At 41.7% G+C, this 15,649-nt stretch overlaps 1 protein-coding gene across 1 annotated transcript in view; it reads right to left on the bottom strand.

The window, feature by feature from the left end:
- Positions 1-15,649, bottom strand: part of lyrm4b (LYR motif containing 4) — a 57,566-nt gene that overhangs the window by 40,795 nt on the left and 1,122 nt on the right. The gene's annotated exons all lie outside the window — the stretch shown is intronic.

Here is a 15,649-nt window from a genome sequence, read left to right as displayed (position 1 = left end):
AGACAGTTTATCATGTTTTTTTTTTTTTTTTTGGCATATGATGAGATACAAGTTTAAATAGTTTAACCCAATATTTTATTTACTTTCACCTTATCAATGAGGTCCACTGCTGTCAGAAATCATCAAATTGTTGACATAAGGTGCCAAAAGTGCAGTGAAATTATTTCCTCCCCCATATCATCAATTATAATGATTAATAATAAACGCTGATAGAAGATTCAGCAGCATGGCAGTATCAGTGTCGGTCCCAGACTGACGTCGGCATCAGCTGCAGGAGTTTCTCCACTAACACACTAAAAATCTGTTTTTCATCTCCTTCCAGCTCGACTCAGAGAGGAAACGAAGCCGCAGAGACGGCACGCGGGCTCGGGCTGTCACGCCACGTTTGCCGCGGCTGCCATCAAAGCCGTCGGCCAAACGGCGAGAGATACGTCTTCTTTCCGTGACATATCAAACGGGCGCCTCCTCTCTCCAGCGAGCGCGGCGTGACGTCAGCCTCCGAGGCAGGAGGGGCTTTCGGGAAACTCTGCACAGCTCTCTGGAGGAAATCCGGTTAACTCTGTTTCTGTTTCTCTACTCCCACTTTTTTTCAGAAGCTGTCATCACTGTGGAATATATGACAATCGAAAAACTGTTTGTCCAGTTCTTCATCCTTCTTATGATGTGCACGTTTGTACACAACAACAGGGCGCGGCCGGGTAGATTTCCTCTTCTGGGTAGAGTTTCTTCACCCAGTGTGATGTAAAATGAAGACAGCCGCTGTGGGATTATTTTTGCCTGCAGCAGCGGTCAGGCTTCTCTTGTATCTACTTCATTTTGGAACGTGGAGGTAAACAGTTGGTCAAACCTCCTTTTTTTTTGGTGCCGTACCTCCATTTGATCACATCCCTGCTGACTAGCTTAATGCTAATTTGATGATGCTGTGATAGCACTTCCAAAAAAAAAAAAAAAAAAAAAAAAAAAAATCAATCATTTGTTGTGTTAGCGGCTGTGATGAAAAGTGAGTGAGGCAGCCAGTGACCGGAAGTCTTTCACAAAACAAACAAAACAGAAAAAACGTTCATGTGGCTGCAGCCGTATTTCCATTAAAAAAAAAAAAAAAAGGGTGAATCTTCCCCAGCCCTTAAAACACATCGCCTTGCTGAACAAAGTCAGAAAAATTAAATGGGTCAACAAAGAAGTGATTGACATTTCCAGCTAATCTGCTTGAAGTGGGCGTGGCCACTGGTGGAAAGGACTGTAGTTTCTAAATGTGTTCAGGTGACATCATGAGGCCCAGTGGGCAGGTGGGTCATGAGTCAAGGTGGCACCAACCAACTTTCCCCGCCCATCTGTCAGAAGGGGTGTGTCCTAGGGTCATAACATTAAGTAAAGGGGGCGTGGCTTCACTGCAGTCGTGACGCCACCTTTCCCTCTGCAACGTGGCTCCTGACAGAAGACAGCAGAATCACCTGAGCAGCCGCTGATTTACAAACTAATAAAATCACCTTCTGTGTTTCCTCTCATCCTTTTTGTCATGCAGGTACTGACGGCCGCTCTGTGGATGTTTTTCTTTTTTTTTTCTTCTGGAGGAAATCAGCAGCCAAATATGAATCAGATGCTTCATTACAGCGTCGGGCCTTATGTCCAAACCTGAGGCGTTCGGCTCGGTTTAATTTCTGAAATTAATTGGTTTGTTTGGGCTGAGAAGCGTGTGCACCACCTTTTTTCTTTGTTAACTCTTGGCGGGCAGCGTCACAGAGCCAAGCGTTCTACATTACATTACAGCCTGATGTTTCTCTGGGGAGTCACTCAACCACGAAACCATAGAGCTTTTTTTGTTGTTTCAGGGAATCAAACTGAATTCAATTAACATTATATCTCCTGGCTTTACATGTATTTATTTATCTCCATTAATTTATCTACTATTTCATGGTACCAGTCGGTCATTTGATGCCTAACAATTCCAGTTTCCATAGATATAAGATGTGAGTGGCAGCTCCAGGGTCTCTGGTTTGTTTTTAATTCTTTACTATTTGTTAATGAGTTTTTGTCATTTAAAAATAAAATAAAAAAACTTTTAATACTGTTTAACCTTCCATGGACGTCACAATTCATGTTTTTTTTTTTGGCTATTTTTGGATAGTTTTCTAATTTTTTTTTTTTTTTTTTTTTGCTTTTTTTTGGCAAATCCTTTTCTAATATAATAATGTTAATTAAACATTTGTAAATCCAAATTTAGGTTTTTCCTAACAATGTAAATTTTGACACTGAGGTTTTCAAATTTACGACAAATTCATATTGGCGCTGTATATCTGTTCTCGGTGTGCTGGATTAATATTAACTGCATCGTATCGGTCCAGCCCTGATGAATACAGCAAGGCACTAACACAACGAAGGTTAGGTTTAATTCCCGCTGGGGACACTTACTTTGAAAATTCCTGCAGTCGTGGCCCCATAAGGACGTTTGATAACCAATCACACAGCAGATATAAAGCCGTGTAATCAAATAAGGAGATAAATGTCAGTATCACGATGAGGATATTTAAAATGGAGAGGTGTTCTCCTGTGTTTGCGGCGACAGACTCAGACTGGGACGTGACACGAGGCCGGCCCGCCGTCGATACTGTTGGCCAAACAACACGACCGGCCTGTCGGGAGGCCGGGGCTCTCTCCGCTCTGCGGCACGCCAAGAAAAACATCAACAACAGCAAAACAACAAATCAACCACTTCAGCTGTTTGGGGCGGCGAGGCGGCGCTCAGCGGGGCTCCGCCGCTTTTCTATTCTGATCGGCGCTGATTTGATTTTCTGCAGCTCTTCTCGGTTTAGAGAAACAAAGCGAGGGCCACAGAACAGCCTGAGATCAATACGCCGATGTTCGCTCTGTGTGTGAGTGTGTGTGTGTGTGTGTGCGTGTATTTGATGCTCGAGTACTCCAGTATTGTGTGTGTGTGTACATCTATATGATACGTGAGTCGTCTAATGATGTGTGTGTGGGTGGTGCGTGCATGTTTGCTTGTGTGCTGCTTTTTTGTGTTTGTGTGTGTGTGTGTGTGTGTATGTGTGTGTGTGTGTGTGTGTGTGTGTGTGTGTGTGTGTGTGGTGTAGTACTCTTGTATCCTTGAAAAAAGTCAATGCAGCCTTGTCCTATCTGAGAAACTTAATCATCATTTCTGCTATACGTTTATATTTCAGAGTTTTATCATCTGTCAGATGTGGAATAATCTCCAACAAACTGCTTTTATTTTGTAGGAAAATGTTCACACAGAAACATCTTTGCCACTGAATGCTGAGTTTCGCCTTGCATTTTGAAAAGGTCTCAGCCTTTTGGGCTTGTCAAGGCTGTTTGTTAGAATTACTAGGCCTTAATTTTCATTATTTCATAATACCGAGTCAATATTAAGTCATAATACTGAAAGTGATTAATAATTTAATGTCAAGGACTGCATTTGTTTGAAGTTTGAGTTTTGAAATGAACATAACCACCTGTTGCACTCAGCAGGGGGTGGACGATAAACGGATTGATCAGCGGGAAAGTGAAGGATTTGATGGACCAAAGACATTCTTGGCGGCGTCCGTCCTGCTGCTGCGTGAGAAAACATCCTCAGGTCACCAGGAGCTCCAATCACAGCTCAGAGGCGGGTTATTTTACTTTTATGTCAGCAGCCATTCGACCAAAGACACGTGCTGCTGGGACAGTTTGGAGTGAAATGGGGATTTCTGTTTCTTTTCCTTTATAAAATTTCCCAAAGTTCATGGAGGGTTGAACTTTGACTCTTAATCGTCTAACTTCCTTTTCAGAAGCCAGCAGGGCTCTTGCATGATGGTTAGTTGCATGGTTGGACTGATATATCACATCAGTACTGTCCTGTTATTAAATAATCTGATATTAACTTGTCCGGTTGTCCAGCAATGATTTAGTTTAAAAAGCTTCTACTTTCAAAATACATCAACAGTTTGGTGGTCTAAATATTGTTTAGGAGAAGAAAATTCTGCAGGAAAACAGGAAAAAATGCTTACAGTTTCTGGCATGATGAGATTAATGACAGTGAATGTCGCTCAACATATCAGCAACTGCTGAGTTTGATCCAAAAATATCAGCCTGTTTACTATATATATACATTTTTTTGCATTTCTGCTTTAAAACACTGGAAGATAATATTCTAAAATTTTTGGGGGGTACAGAAGCGGTCAAATTAAATATTTAAATTAAAAAATGTTGAAAGAAGTTGAAAACAACAACAACAACAACAACAACAAAAAAACGGTATCAGTTGGACCCGTCCCAGTATAGCAACATTTACATTTTGGCTGCTGTGAAATCCCAAAGCAGACATTAAAAATCAGATTAAAGAAATGATAGTGATCTTTCTCGTTTTTTTTTTTTTTTTTTTTTTTCCACACTCCCTACAAAACCCATGAAGGCTAATAAACTGCAGACAGATGGAAAGACACACTGAGGCGTCTTCTGCTGCCTCACCGAAAACGACTATTGGTTTAATTTTCTACGATTCTGCCCGACGGACCCGGCCTCATTATGGCCGACGCTCGCTCTGATGTGGAGAAACAGAAGTGCAGAGTGACCTTGAAGTTCCTGCATTAGCCAGCAGGCTCGCTCTATCATCCTCTCTCTCTCTCCCTCTCTCTCTTGCTCGCTCTCTCTCTCTCCGACGGTCATCTGGGATTAAAGACCAAACTAATAAAAGTGCAGTGGATCAGATTTACGCACGGTGGTCGTGTGTAATAAAACGATTCATTACGCGGATCTGGCCGCCCGATGACGAGCGCTGACAGCAAACGAGGTTTCGGTTCGTTTAAAGGTGAGATGGCGGGAGAGGAAGAGGAGGAGGAGGAGGGAAGGAGGGGAGGAGAGAAGGTATTAAAGGAGGCTGAACGCCAGCACCTCGCTAGAATAAAGAAAAAGTACCAGATATCATTTTTCACACAAACTGCACTTTGAGTAAAGTGAAAAAGAATGAAATACAAGGAGTCTCCATTAATAAATAATGTTCAACACAATACTAATAATTTCTTTCAGTACTTGACTCCACAAAACCAACAGCGAATGCCAATTTGCTGACCAAAGGCCGCTCAGTCTCCGCACTTTTCACCGTCCCGGCTGTGACTCAGAGATCCTGCTCCAGCCGGAAAAATCAGGTTTGGTTGGCAGGACAGTGAACAGAAAAACACCTGAATACTGAAGTGACATCCCACTCGGTGTTGTGCTGTTATCCTGAATGTCAGCGGGCCGAGTGCTGATATTCAGGATAACAGCACAACCTCCAGAGTGACGCTGCTTTTATACAACACCTATACAAACAGCGCTGCTTACCACTTAACATGTAATAAACAACTACAGATTATGATTTACGCATTTAATCAAATTTTCAACTCATCTGAATCAGGCAGTTCAACCTGAAGCCATAAGCCTGCAAGAAATTTATGGATTTATGACTGAAATGAGAGAAAAATGTGATTTCTCAGAAAGTGTGAACACTTCTCTGGGATGGACATAACATATTCCTAAAACCCGGCTTACTTCGTATTTCATTCCACTTTGTATTTTCATTCCACTACAATATGAACATGAACTTCCTTAGACTTCACACTTTCTTCACTCCAGTTTTCCATCAGCGAAATAAAGTCCTCCACATGAGTTTTCCTAAAAGCAGTAGCACTGTTGGCTTTTCAGGACTTTTTCACACTGAAACGCTCCCTCCTCCTCCTCCTCCTCCTCCTCCTCCTCCTCCTCCTCCTCCTCCTCCTCCTCCTCCACCAGGGAAAATAGTCCCTAAGCGGGGAAACGTTTTGCTTTCCACAGCCAATCATCAGCTGTGTGGTTTCTGAATGTTGAGAAGCAGAACATTATAAGGCGGCTGCTTCAACCACAAACTCACATTTTGACTCTGTGTGGTGAAACCCGTGGCTCCGCCCACTTCGCAACTCTATCAAGACTATTAGAGACGATTATATAAACAAGTTTCCAGCTGGAAGGAGTTTTGATGATGCCACAATGAGCGAGAGAGAGAGAGAGAGAGAGAGAGAGAGAGAGAGAGAGACCTTTTTCTGACATTTTTCTTGTCATTGTGTGTGTGCAATCTGTGTGTGTGTGTGTGTGTGTGTTTGAGTGTGTTTCTCGTCACTGGAACTTCAGAGGGAATTCTCCATGTGATCGGAGGGAGATGAGAAGAGAGGAGGAGGAAGGATGAGGAGGAAGGGGAGGAGGGGGACGAAGAGGAAGAACAGACAAAAGGAAAGGAGAGAGGAGGGAGGAAAGGAAAGGAGAGGAGAGGAGAGGAGAGGAGGACAAGAGGAAGAGGAGAGGAGATTTCCGTGATCACTTATTCATCAGAAACCTTTTCAGCTCCACGCAGTTGACAGCCTGCCTCCACACACACACACACACACACACCGTCAGCACTGACGTACTGTTAGTTTGGCTGGCATCCATTGGGAAAGAGTTATTTTTAATAGACACACACACACACACACACACACACACACACACAGAGGGACAGAGAGAGAGAGAGAGAGAGAGAGAGAGAGAGAGAGAGAGAGAAGACGAAAAGTGAGAGATTTTGTCGCATCAAGAAAAAGAGAGAGAGAGAGAGAGAGAGAGACACTGGATGTGTGTGTGCTGCTTGTTGTTGTTTATTATCGCTGCAGAGAGTTGACCTACTTCTGACAGTCTGCTTCCTGCCTCCACTCTTTCTTCTTCTTCCCTTCCTCTCTCTCTCTCTCTCCCTCTCTCTAACACACAATAACATTCATACCTGGCAGGGATTTTCCTGGTTTGAACGCCGTGTTTTTATTTTATGTGGCTGTGAGCCTGTCATCGGGCCAGATGATGTCACCCGCTCGCTTTGCATATCAGTGGCATCAGCCGCGCTGCCTTCAAGGTGTCTGCAGGTTTCATCACCGTAAACCTGACAATGTGCTTTTTTTTTGTTTGTTTGTTTTGTTTTTTTCCCCCCTCAACAACTTGTCGAGTCGCGTGTCCTCCGTCTCACGTCAGATCTAACCACGTCGGCTGAGGACGATTCCACGGAGAAAATGAAAAAAAGGAAAAAAAAAAAAAAAAAAAGGTAACATCCACTGCAAAAAAGGATGCATCAGATCAAAACGCCACATAATCCAAACGTCATCCTGGTTCAACATCTGCAACACCCGGAGGATTTAAATAAACCAATAAATACACGAATAAAGAAAGAAAGAAAATGAAAATTCTACATGGTTCCACTAATTCAGTCAATATGAGCAGCGGTGGGTAACGAAAATAAATGTTCATTTTGAAACTTTGGGGAAGAAAGAAAGAAGCAAACAAACACGGTGTATCGCTGAAACAACCAGAATCCTCAGTGACTTTGCTCCTAATGTGGTTTCACCATTTGGCCAATCAGTGGAGGCTGTATTCATTATGGCCGCGCCCAGTAATGACATCGTCTTCATGATCTACCCATAATGCAAAGCAGCTTTAAGATTTGGATGATTTTATTCAAAACGACCATGAGGACTAGAATTATTTCAAGCGCCTCTGACTAAAAGTGGACTGAGATTAATGTAAAATAAATGACTAAAATCTGACTGCAGAGATGACTAAGAGTAAAAGAAAAATTCAAGTACCTGTAAAAATAAATATATAATGATAAAACCCCAGTAACGCTGCCTGCAGGGCTCCCTCCCTCTGTTCAGCTTGTTATATCCGTCGGGGTTTCTGCCCTCCAACACAGACAAATCTCGCTCTCCCACTGCAACTGTGTCCAATTTTGTCGGTGGAGTCTTTGCATCTGACTGCCTCTCTCTTCCCCTTCACCGCTCACACAGCAGTCGGCTGTTTTAAGAACCTCTGCCGTCCGCCGTCACCCGCCTCTCCTCCTCCTCCTCTCTCCCTCGCCTCTTGTTCTCCTGCTAAAACACATTAAACAAACTCATGTGTCTCTTCGCCTCTCGCAGGAGAGCAAAGCGCTTCAAACGCTTCACAAAAACAGTTGACTCGCCTTCGCCTCGCCCTCCTTTCTGGCGTCTCTCTCCTGAATGTGTCATCAATATCGGTTAAGTGAATGTATGGAAAAGATGCATCGCTCCTTACGATGCACATTTACATGGAGGGCACGTTCTGCATCTAAGGCACGACCATCTGTGGACTTGTTGATGTGAAAACGGCATGCATTTTGCACATCATGCATGCATATTTGCTGTAAATTAACATTAATTGCTCTGATTAGTCCCATTATATCATTCTGATTGTTACATGATGCATATATATTGTTTTTTTTAATTATTTTTCTACGTCTTCTTGCACCGTGCAGGTCATACTTCAGTATATTTCCATCTTGTACGTTTTCTGCATTCACTTTATCTGACTATAATCTGTCGCTACAACTTCACACACCCTAAAAATCCACAGTACTGTTCGTTCACACGCTGTAACGCTGACATGCTCAGGCTTCACCGGGCCGTGATGCACGATGAGCGGCGGAGCGGTCTTGCAGCCGGCGTAGTCAGGAAGTTGTGTTTGTCACGAAGGACGGCGGCCCGTGGCGTGCCCAGCTGGACGGGGTCAGGTACCTCAGGGTCTTTTCCTCAGAGAGGGGAGGCTAAAGAAGGATTAGGGGGCTGATGCGGAGCCGTGTCGGGGCCGTCGGCGAGGAGAGGCGAGCCGCACGGCAGAGCTCTCGGTGCTCCAGCCCCGTCTTCGTTCCAGTGGTCACCGAAAAGTCACGAAGTTTCGGGTCGTGACTGAAAGAATGAGATTGTGGATATAAGCCGCCGAGATGCGATTTGTCCACAGGGAAGCCGGCTGCCGGGGAGTTCAAGAGTCTGGGAGGAGCTGGGTCGTCACGCCGCTGCTCCTCCACGCTGAGCTGAGCCGGCTGAGGCGGTTCGGACACACGGTCGGGATTAGAGTCTGAATCCGGGCTGGCATTTTGAACCCGAGCACCACTGCAGCCAAGAATATTTTGTCCAAACTAGAAATGAGCCAGCTAGTCAGAACATCTGTCCATTCCTTATCATCCTTCCTCCATGGATAATGTATTTTTCACCAGCAGCAGCTAGACGGGATTACTGATTAGTGATCAATATGGGCGAGAGCATTTATGACGGCAGGGAGCTCCCCAATGTCTGAAATAGTGACAAACATGCAGAGTCCAAAATGAACTTTTCTGCTGAGAAAATTTCCCAGTCAAACACATTTATGAACAGCCATGGAACTGCATCATGAGCTATTTACATACCTTTGAGCTTCATGTTTTAGCTTCATGATCTCAGGCTCCTGCATCATGTTCATGTTTTCTTTTTAGTGGCTTATCATCAGATATGTGCCACATCACTAATAATATGTAATGCAGATGTTTCTTATGTCAAAAAACAGAGACATCATGATATCATAATAAGTATGGTGGGCAATGAGGGTCACTTTAGTCTCAGCTGGTCCACATAAAAAAAAAAAAAAAAACACACAGCAATGTAAATGTACCCACATTTGGCAGGTGAATGGTGTTCATTTTGGACCCTGTATGTAAAAAGTAGTCAGCCATGAGCCGGGGCAGCTGTTCTTGCTTGTTTTGTTGGCATTCATCATTTATAACTACACACAGCACAATCTTACAGCTAGCTTTAGTGACAGTTTACTGTCCAACAGGGCATTTGTTTTCAGCTTCAAAAACATCATAAATGTCCTTTTTGACCTTGAAACTCAGACTGTGGAATATCTACCTTGCAAATTTCCAGCCATGCTCACCAAAGAAAAGACCATCCACTCTCGAAATCATCGTCTAAAGGTATAAGATGGAAACTCTGCGTTGTGAGCCACAGCATGAGCAGAGGAAAGGTTTGAACTTAAAATTATAAATACCAGCCGGGATCCAATACAACAACCAACCAAATAAAATGTTTAAGATTATCTGCCGAGGCCTGAGAAAACTCTGTCCAAGCCCGACCCGAACCTGACCAGCACCGTCCAGAGCCTCAGTAACAGGACAATAAGACCCCCGACCCTCCGCCACAGCGCCCTCTGCAGGCGGACTGAACAGGTGCAAGGAGGAGACTGGCTCATTGCTGCTGGTGGGTTTTTTTGGTCTCCGAGTTTCCAATTAATATCTTAACCCGCGGCAGCCTGACAGAGTTAAAGTCAATTACAACCAATCAAAGTCGATTACAGTGTCGGCTCCTCGTCGGCACGACAGCCACGAGATAAAAGGCTGGCTAATGTACAGGTGTGTATAAGTGATATAAAATCAATCTCTACTGCTGCACCTTGGAGGTAGCAGTTCTTGCCTGATAATGAAATAAATAATAATAAAATAAAATATCTATAAGGCCAGAGAAAACACCAAGTAGCAAGACAGCATTTCACCAGGGGAGTGACTTCTGAAACAGAGTCTATATAAAATTATAACAGTTCTAGAGACAGACTGCATTCAACACTATAACGCAGGTGGAGAAACAGATCCTATATTGTAGGTACAGAGAAACAGACTGTATTTAACACTGTAATGTTGATCTAATGAAACTGACTGTATTTCAGACGATTACTTTAACCAGACACCTGCCACTTGATGCCACGAGCCGGCTGACTCCAGCTGAGACTTTTCTCTGCACCGCTGTAAAGCTGGTTTAGTGTCGGCGTGAATCTTAACTCACAGTCAAAGTGACGTAAAAGACACGAGTGCAATGCAAAGTGTGGCTCACTGCCTTTTCTGCATCAGTTCCCACTGGACGCACTTCTGTCCCTGCAGGTGAGGACGATTAATTAACTCATAACCAGGGACAAGCCAAGATACGTTGGAGGGACTACGTCTCCCAGCATGCCTGGGGATCCCCCTGGAGGAGCTGCAGGGGTGAAGCACGCCCGGGCGGCTCTGTTCTAGAGGTAAGTGGCAGGAAAATGCATGGATGGACAAATAGTGCTGACGCTGTTAGCGGTGTGTTTGTGTAACCCAAACTGGATGTATTTTTGTTTCAGCAAATCTCATCTCCCCGTCTGTCTCTGGACATAAACTGCAGACCTCCATCATGTTCCCTCTCGCCGGCAGAGCTTCCTAATTCACCCAAAACTGTGTCTGCACTCCCAGCACAGCGTGAAGGGCCAGCCTCGCCTCTCATTTCAGTGTTTTGGGAGAGAAAGACAGAGCAGAATTTAGCCTGCAGCGGTGTCTGGCTCAGGCTTATTCAGGTCAATCTGCCACAAAACAAAAACAAAACAAAACTAAAAAAACAAAAAAAACCCGACACACACTTTCCCACTGCAGTGATTTCAACACAAACTCTCAACTCAACTCAAAGCTCTCGGGCTGTGAAGGCGAAGCCCCACCTGAGGACGGATCGGATTAAAGATCTGCCTTCATATTTTAACATGCGGGACAGAGGACAGCCCTCTCTGTCAGCGTAATCTGAATTTAATCTGCACTGATGGCAGACACAAGCCGATCAATACCAGAAATATCAATAAAACAAATTCTAATTCTTGCTCTGAGTATCAATTCCAACCAAACAAACAGCTCCATCTGCCTCTTCTACACGGTGCCCACATTTCCTATAAGTTACAGTTTATTGCTCTGCACCAATAAACATGTGCTCTTTGTTTCAATAAAATTTAAAAATTAGTTTTCGCAGTCAGTATCCACTAACAATGACACATTAAAACACATGAAACTACATTCATCGCCTTATAATAAGCAGAAATACTGGGAGCTTTAATGGTGAGTCTGGTATTACTTGGTATCAGATCAAAACCAGATTTTGTGGCTGTCTGTTGTTTTTGGTGTGGAGAAAAACAGAAACATCCAAATTTCGCAGAGAGTGCTATGAGAGTGTTAAGATATTTTTATTCTCATTCTTTCATTGTGTTATTTGTCTACTTTTACTGATTGTTGTCTGTTTGAGCTTGTTTGCCAAGAATGTACCAAACAGAATTGGGTTGTAAAGTGACAATAAATTCTGCTAAGTTCTCTCAGTTCTAAGTTGGGGCTGCACAAATATTCACATCGCCTTTTTTCCTGCATGTTGTAACTGACTTTTATTGCAGTTCTGCAGACAAACTTGGGATTTTTCGGTTATTTCAGATTTTTCTCAGTTTATAATGAAAACCCAGCTTCAGCTCTGCTCTGTCTGAGTACAATTAGAGTGTATTTTCACACAGTGCATGTGTGTTTATGGGCCAGCAGCCGGGCTCAGCACCAACTCGCCTGTTTAGTCCAAAAACAACTGCAGCCTCCAGCAGCTGGATGACTGAATGATCCACTTTGTGCTTTTCTATTCTTTTAATTACGTCTTCATTCCTAACAGGTGTGAATCAACTGGATCACCTTGGGCGCAGCTGCTGGTGTGTCGTCACATTTTTATTTATTTATTTATTTATGTGTGTGTGTGTGTTAACTTGAGGAAGTGTGTGTGTCGTTTTCCCTCGCTGGGTTTAAATCCCGTGCAGTTCGAGGAGGAGGAGGCGGGGAAAGACTTAACCGCTTTGCATCTCTGTGCAGAAGGGAGGAAATTTATTTCATTTTATTTTGAGCAGGAGTGGGAGGAGGCCTTTTATTAATTTATTTTTTTTTTATTTTTTCTTTTCTCATCTGGCCGCTCAATAATTCATCACAGCAGCGGCCTGCGCGATGGCTAGCAGGGAACGCCGGCTCTCTGATGTTCGTGTAGAGCTTGGTGTGTTGTGACAGTCGAAGACGCTGTCCCGACCTCACCCCGAGTGCACACACACACACACACACACACACACACACACACACACACACACACACACACACAGAGGAGTTAATAAATAGGGTCCCATGGCACGACACTGATGATGACTATAACCGGATGACGGTGGAAAAAGTGGAATGAAGAGTAAAACTTTGCCCAAACAGGAAGTGGTGTGAAGCTCAAATTAAAGGGACACCAGATACTCTGTGACCTTTACTGACCTCTGCTGGTGACCAGAGGTCCTGCAGCCTGAAAGTTCCCTGAACTCACCACAAAGCCACTCGGCCCAAACCAGAACAGCTGCTCTGTGTTTTTATCAGGATTAGAAGAAGGTAGGGGAATGTGATCTGAATTTGGGACAATGTGATTGGTCAAATTTCATTTCCTCAAAGATTGATCAATCTGCTTGTGTTGGCGTAGGAAATGAAATTTAGAATGTTTGTTTGGATGAGAATCAGCCGCATAGAGACGAGAGTAAGAAAATCCACATGAAACAATAAACAACTACAACCAAAAAGCATCCTGTTGCTTTGACCTGCTGGGAACAGAAAATGTGCAGGTCTGTGTTGTTTCGATCAAACAGGTGGAAAACTTCCGATAAATTTCTGGAAACCTTCCATGGCAGGTTAAGATGGGGAATTTTGGAAATATTCCATGTTGGAAACTTTCCATGTAAATTAAAGGGACATTTGGGGTAATTTATACAACCTCTATCATACACAAACATAAATAAAAACATTTTGTTTTGTCATGAGCAGACATGCACAAATTAATGCAAATTTTAAAAAAAGACATTTTTGACTTATTTTATTTTATCTGATTTTTTATTTTTATTTGTGAGAAGAACTTTAACCGAGTCTTTCACTGGACCAAAAAAAAAAAAAAAAAAAAAAAAAAAAAAAAATCAATATTAAATAAAATAAACATATTCCCTGTGTCCAATTCAAAATGTAAAATGAAAGCTTTATTCCAATGATTCCAAAGCAATTATTCTTGTTAATTTCCATGAAAAGTTTCCAACTTTGAAAATTCTCGTTATTTTGTGACCCCCGTTGTTTCCCTCGCTCGGTCAGGACGGCAGGAGCGGCAGATATTGGGGTTTTTGTTTTTTAGTAGTCCCTAAAATGCAACGTGCCACATTGACTGTGTGTTTCAACCTGAACAGCTGGGCATTAAGACGCATATTTATTGGAATATGATGAGTTTAAAATATGGATTATGTGACTCTTACTATTGTTGGGACACGATGTCACGTGTTGAAATCAACACTAACAAGACGAGGCAGAGCTTTACAGATTTTAAATCCTGTTAATCTGATAAACTGTAATTTTGTTCATTTTACAGTTTTATAACCAATTTTATAACCTTCACTGAAACATAGGACTTCTGACTTTTGTTTGATGACAGAATGGTGTTTCTGTATTTCATCACTAGGCCGCATCACAACAATATTTACTGTCTGTAGGATAGTTTCTATCTATCAGGCAGTATTGACGGATGAATACTGAAGATCGTCATTAACTTTGTAAAAACAGATGCAGGCGACAGGGAGCTGAGAGGAACGAGCCAAACGACGACACGGCAGTAATAAGAGCAAAGTCACTGAGACAGCTGAGAGTGCAGATCAATAAACATGAATTTTTAGACTCGACGTGGTGGGAACAGCAGCGCAGCTTCAGGAGATGTGATCCAATATCGATTCAGTACCGATCTGATGTTGTTATGGTGACGGGCGTCAACGGGCCAGGCAGCGCTTTCCCAGATATGGAAAAAATGATGATTAGCAAATTAGCAAGAAATTACCTGAACATTCATTAAAAATTAGCAAAGAAAATTACCTCAAAATAATAATAATTATTATTATTGTTGTTAATAATGATAATGATGATGATGATAATAATAATAATGATGATAACAATTTTAAAAATTAATAAATATAATTCTTACAGCATTTAACCCTTTAAAACCTGACAAAATTCACTTGATTTCTTTCAAAAACATGCTTTGAGTGATGAGCAAATTAGCGATGAATTACTGGATCATTAGTGAAAAAAAAAAAATAGCAAAACACAATAAAACTATAATGTGATGTAATAATTAAATCAAAAAGGTGTTGAAAAGCCTCAGGCATGAAATAGTGAAGAAAGTCAGACGGATGTTTTTTTTTTTTTTTTTTTTTTTTTTTTTTTCAAATCATCTTGTTGCTGCTGTTTGTTGACGTCGCAGGTCGACTAACCCGAAACCCTTCTCACAGAAACAACTAGAAGAAGGTTTGTTCTCCGTGAGGCGCAACGAAAAAACAAAAATTCAAGACAACTTTAAAAGATCCAATGCCATGAAAAGCAACACAGATACAGCAACAGAGGAAAAAAATAAAAAGTAAAAGAAAGACAGAAAGAAAAGAAGAGAAAGCAAAGATGTTGTACTACAGACAGGGCTCTTATTTTGTAAAGCACCCACCTACATGTCCTCTTCCTGTAAATTCAGTTTCAGCCTCGTGATTTCACAGAAATGTGTGCATCATCATGACATACCAGTCATGACTGGCGAACATGATGACAGCTTAAACAAACTCCCTGTGGATTAACACTCACAAATAACACAAAATAATACAAAACAAAATAAAATAAAACAAACAAACAAACAAATCAATTAATCAATAAAAAATAAATGAATAAATAAAACAAACTAAATTAAACTAAATAAAATAACATAAAATAATCTATAATAAGATAAAATAATTTAATAAATGAATAAATAAATAAATAAATAAATAAATAAATAAATAAACAAGCAAATCAAATCAATAAAAAATATGAGTAAATAAAACAAACTACACTAAAATAAAAGTAAAATAAATACAAATAAAAATAATTGAGATTAATAAATGAATAAACAAATAAAATAAATAAAAATAAATAAAACAAACTAAACTAAATAAAATTAAATTAAATAAAGTAAAAGAAAAGGAA

This window comes from Myripristis murdjan, chromosome 20, assembly GCF_902150065.1.
Source record: "Myripristis murdjan chromosome 20, fMyrMur1.1, whole genome shotgun sequence".
NCBI classification, from domain to species: domain Eukaryota; kingdom Metazoa; phylum Chordata; class Actinopteri; order Holocentriformes; family Holocentridae; genus Myripristis; species Myripristis murdjan.
Note: the sequence above shows the minus strand (reverse complement) of the source record. Positions and strands in the feature narration are given on the sequence as shown.